The sequence below is a fragment of the Mustela nivalis genome (genome assembly GCF_964662115.1).
Source record: "Mustela nivalis genome assembly, chromosome: X".
Taxonomy (NCBI): Eukaryota; Metazoa; Chordata; class Mammalia; order Carnivora; family Mustelidae; genus Mustela; species Mustela nivalis.
Window position 1 is genome coordinate 84,556,391 of NC_139040.1, and position 6,029 is coordinate 84,562,419.

The following is a 6,029-nucleotide window of genomic DNA, read 5'->3' on the forward strand; positions in this document are numbered from 1 at the left end:
AGTGGCCACTGCTGCTAGGAACACTATGGTATAGATGTCCCTTATGTTGACTATGTCTATATATTTGAGGTAAATACCCTGTAGTGCAGTTATAGGGTCATAAGATAGTTCAATTTTTAATTTCTTAAGACATCTCTGCACTTTTTTAAAAAGTTTTTAACATTTTTTAAGAGTCATGCTTTCTGAGGGGAGGAGTCAAGATGGCGGAGAAGTGGTAGGATGAGGCTACATCAGGTAGCAGGAGATCTGCTAGATAGCTTATCTAAACGTTGCAAACACCTATAAATCCAACAGGAGATCGAAGAGAAGAAGAACAGAAATTCTAGAAACAGAAAATCAACATTTTCTGAAAGGTAGGACTGGCAGAGAAGTGAATTTAAAGTGACCGGAAGATAGACCGTGAGGGTGGGGCTGGCTCCCCCAAGCGGCGGAGCAATGGAGCACAAAATCGGGACTTTTAAAAGTCTCTTCCACTGAGGGACATTTCTCCATAGGCTAAACCAGGGTGAAGCCCACACGGGGTCAGTGTGGCTCCAGGTCCCGCAGGGTCACAGAAGGATCGGTGGTCGCAAAGCTTGCAGGTATTAGAATGGGGAAGCCAGCTACAGAGACAGAGCCGAGGATTGAGCTCTCAGCTTGGGGTTACCTTGAACAAGTCGCAGCCTGGGTAAGCTCGGAGCTTGGCTGGAGGCCAGGGAGACAGGAGTTATTGGGCACTATTCTCTGAAGGCACACTGAGGAGTGGGGCCCCGAGCTCTTGGCTCTTCTGGGCCAGAGACAAGTAGACTGCCATTTTCATTCCTGTCCTCTGGAACTCTACAGAAAGTGTTCAGGGAACAAAAGCTCCCGAAAGCGAACCTGAGCGGATTACTAACCCAGCCCCTGGTAAGGCCAGTGCAATTCCGCCTGGGGAAAAGACACCTGAGAATCACTACAACAGGCCCCTCCCCCAGAAGATCAACAAGAAATCCAGTCAGGACCAAGTTCACCTACCAAGGAGTGCACGTTCAATACCAAGGAGAGCAGTGGAATTCAAGAAGAGAAAAAAGCAAAGCATTGAACCCATGATTCATTAGTCTTGCGGTTAATTTAGTTTGTGGGTTTTTTTTCAATTTTTTTTTTCTGCTCATACTTTTTAACCTTTTACACTTTTCATTTTAACAAGTTTTAACTAGTTTATCTAATATATGTATATATTTTTCTTTTTAATATTTTTCCTTTATTCATTTTCTTCTTTTAAATGATCCTTTTTTATTCTGAACCTCTGTTTATCCCCTTTCTCCCCCCATGATTTGGGGTCTCTTCTGCTTTGGTTAAAACGTATTTTCCTAAGGTCTTTGCCACCCTTTTAGTATTTTAATTACTCCTTCATATACTCTTATCTGGACAAAATGACAAGGTGGAAAAATTCACCACAAAAAAAAGCTATTAATGAGGTGCAATCAAAAATGGAGGCTCTCACTGCTAGGAAAAATGAGGCAGAAGAAAGAGTTAGTGATATAGGAGACCAAATGACAGAGAAGAAAGAAGCTGAGAAAAAGAGGGACAAACAGCTACTGGACCATGAGGGGAGAATTCGAGAGAAAAGTGACACCATAAGAAGAACCAACATTAGAATAATTGGGATTCCAGAAGAAGAAGAAAGAGAGAGGGGAGCAAAAGGTATATTGGAGAGAATTATTGGAGAGAATTTCCCTAATATAGCAAAGGGAACCAGCACCAAAATCCAGGAGGCATAGAAAACCCCCCTCATAGTCAATAAGAATAGGTCCACACCCCATCACCTAATAGTAAAATTTACAAGTCTTAGTGACAAAAAGAAAATCCTGAAAGCAGCCAGGGAAAAGAAGTCTGTAACATACAATGGTAAAAATATTAGATTGGCAGCTGACTTATCCACAGAGACCTGGCAGGCCAGAAAGAGCTGGAATGATATATTCAGAGCACTAAACGAGAAAAACATGCAGCCAAGAATACTATATCCAGCTGGGCTATCATTGAAAGTAGAAAAAGAGATTAAAAGTTACCAGGACAAACAAAAATGGAAAGAATTTGCAAACACCAAACCAGCTCTATAGGAAATATTGAAAGGGGTCCTCTAAGAAAAGAGAGAGCCTAAAAGTAGTAGATCAGAAAGGAACAGAGACAATATACCGTAACAGTCACCTTACAGGCCATACAATGGCACTAAATTCATATCTCTCAATAGTTACCCTGAATGTTAATGGGCTAAATGCCCCAATCAAAAGACGCAAGGGATCAGAATTGATGAAAAAAAAAAAACTAATCTATATGTTGCCTACAAGAAACTCATTTTAAACCCGAAGACACCTCCAAATTTAAAGTGAGGGGGTGGAAAAGAATTTACCATGCTAATGGCCATCAGAATAAAGCTGGGGTCCAATCCTTATATCAGATCAATTAGATTTTAAGCCAAAGACTATAATAAGAGATGAGGAAGGATACTATATCATACTCAAAGGGTCTGTCCAACAAGAAGATCTAACAATTTTAAATATCTATGCCCTAACATGGGAGAAACCAACTCTATAAACCAATTAATAACAAAATCAAAGCAACACATCAACAATAATACAATAATAGTGGGGGACTTTAACACTCTGCTTACTGAAATGGACAAATCATCCAAGCAAAAGATCAACAAGGAGATAAAGGCCTTAAATGACACACTGGACCCGATGGACATCACAGATATATTCAGAACATTTCATCCCATAGCAACAGAATACACATTCTTCTCTGGTGCACATGGAACATACTCCAGAATAGATTACATCCTGGGTCCTAAACCAGGTTCAACAGGTATCAAAAGATTGGGATCATTCCCTGCATATTTTCGACCACAATGCTCTAAAGGTAGAACTCAATCACAAGAGGACAGTTGGAAAGAACCCAAATACATGGAGACTAAACAGCATCCTTCTAAAGAATGAATGAGTCAACCAGGAAATTAAAGAAGAATTGAAAAAATTCATGGAAACAAATGATAATGAAAACACAACGGTTCAAAATCTGTGGGACACAGCAAAGGCAGTTCTGAGAGGAAAATATATAGTGGTATAAGACTTTCTCAAGAAACAAGAAAGGTCTCAGGTACACAACCCAACCCTATACCTAAAGGAGCTGGAGAAAGAACAAGAAAGAAACCCTAAGCCCAGCAGGAGAAGAGAAATCATGAAGATCATAGCGGAAATCAATGAAATAGAAACCAAAAAAAGCAATAGAACAAATCAACGGAACTAGGAGCTCGTTCTTTGAAATAATTAATAAGATTGATAAACCCCTGGCCAGATTTATCAAAAAGAAAAGAGAAAGGACTCAAATAAATAAAATCATGAATGAAAGAGGAAAGATCACAACTAACATCAAAGAAATACAGACAATTATAAGAACATACTATGGCAACTCTATGCAAACAAATGTGACAAACTGGAAGAAATGGATGCATTTCTAGAGACATATAAACTACCACAACTGAACCAGGAAGAGGTAGAAAACTGAACAGACCCATAACCAGTAAGGAGATTGAAACAGTCATTAAAAATCTCCAAACAAACAAAAGCCCAGGGCCAGACGGCTTCCCGGGGGAATTCTACCAAACATTTAAAGAAGAACTAATTCCTATTCTCCTGAAACTGTTCCAAAAAATAGAAATGGAAGGAATACTTCCAAACTCATTTTATGAGGCTAGCATCACCTTGATCCCAAAGCCAGACAAGGATCCCAACAAAAAAGAGAACTAGAGACCAATACCTTTGATGAACACAGATGTGAAAATTCTCCCCAAAATACTATCCAACTGATTTTAACAGTACATTAAAAGGATTATTCACCACAACCAGCTGGGATTTATTCCAGGGCTGCAAGGTTGGTTCAACATCTGCAAATCAATCAACTTGATACAATATATTAATAAAAGAAAGAACAAGAACCATATGATACTCTCAACAGATGCTGAAAAAGCATTTGACAAAGTACAGCATCCCTTCCTGATTAAAAATCTTCAAAGTGTAGGGATAGAGGGCACATACCTTAATATCATCAAAGCCATCTATGAAAAACCCACCGCAAATATCATTCTCAATGGAGAAAAACTGAAGGCTTCTCTGATAAGGTCAGGAACACGGCAGGAATGTCCAGTATCACCAATGCTATTCCACATAGTACTAGAAGTCCTACCCTCAGCAATCAGACAACAAAAAGAAATTAAAGGCATCCAAATCAGCAAAGAAGTAGTCAAACTATGAGTCTTCGCAGATGATATGATACTCTATGTGGAAAACCTAAAAGACTCCATTTCAAAACTGCTATAACTTACACAGGAATTCAGAAAAGTATTCAGGATATAAAATGAATGCACAGAGATCACTTGCATTTCTCTACACCAACAAGAAGACAGAAGAAAGAGAAATTAAGGAGTCAATCCCATTTACAATTGCACCCAAAACTATAAGATACCTAGGAATGAACCTAACCAAAGAGGCACAGAATCTATACTCAGAAAACTATAAAGTACTCATGAAAGAAATTGAGGAAGACACAAAGAAATGGAAAAATGTTCCATGCTCCTGGATTGGAAGAACAAATATTGTGAAAATATCTATGCTACCTAAAGCAATCTACATATTTAATGTAAATCCTATCATAATACCATCCATTTTTTTAAAGAAATGGAATAAAACCCCTAAAATTTATATGAAACAAAAAAAGATTTCAAATAGCCGAAGTAATATTGAAAAAGAAAGCCAAAGTTGGTGGCATCACATTTTTGGACTTCAAGCACTATTACAAAGCTGTCATCATCTAGACAGCATGGTACTGGCACAAAAACAGACAAATATATCAATGGAACAGAATAGAAAGCCCAGAAATAGACCCTCAATTCTATGGTCAACTAATCTTCGACAACGCAGGAAAGAATGTCCAGTGGAAAAAAGACAGCCTCTTCAATAAATGGTGTTGGGAAAATTGGACAGCCACATGCAGAAAAATGAAATTGGACCATTTCCTTACATCACACACGAAAATGGACTCAAAATAGATTAAGGTCCTCAATGTGTGAAAGCAATCCATCAAAATCTTTGAGGAGAAGACAGGCAGCAACCTCTTCGACCTCAACCACAGCAACTTCTTCCTAGGAACATCGCCAAAGGTAAGGGAAGCAAGGACAAAATGAACTATTGGGATTTCATCAAGATCAAAAGCTTTTGCACAACAAAGGAAACAGTTAACAAAACCAAAAGGAAACTGACAGAGTGGGAGAAGATATCCACAAATGACATATCAGATTAAGGGCTAGTGTCCAAAATCTATAAGGAACTTAGCAAACTCAACACCCACAGAACAAATAATCCAATCAAGAAATCGGCAGAGGACACGGACAGATATTTCTGCAAAGAAGACATCCAGATGGCCAACAGACACATGAAAAACTGCTCCACATCACTCAGCATCAGGGAATTACAAAACAATACCACAATGAGTTATCACCTCACACCTTTCAGAATGGTTAAAATTAACAAGTCAGGAAATGACATGCGGTGAGGATGTGGAAAAAGGGGTACCCTCCTACACTGTTGGTGGGAATGCCAGCTGGTGTAACCACTCTGGAAAACAGCTTGGAGGTTCTTCAAAATGTTGAAAATAGAACTACCCTACGACCCAGCAATTGCACTACTGGATATTTACCCTAAAGATACAAATGTAGTGATCTGTAGGGGCACGTGCACCCGAATGTTTATAGCAGCAATGTCTACAATAGCCAAACTATGGTAAGAATCTAGATGTCCATCAACAGATGAATGGATAAAGAAGTGGTACATATATACAATGGAATCCTATGTAGCCATCAAAAGAAATGAAATCTTGCCATTTGCTATGACCTGGATGGAACTAGAGGGTATCATGCTTAGTGAAATAAGTCAATCAGAGAAAGACAACTACCAATGATGTCCCTGATATGAGGAAGTGCAGATGCAACATGGGGGGTTAAGGGGGTAGGAGAAGAA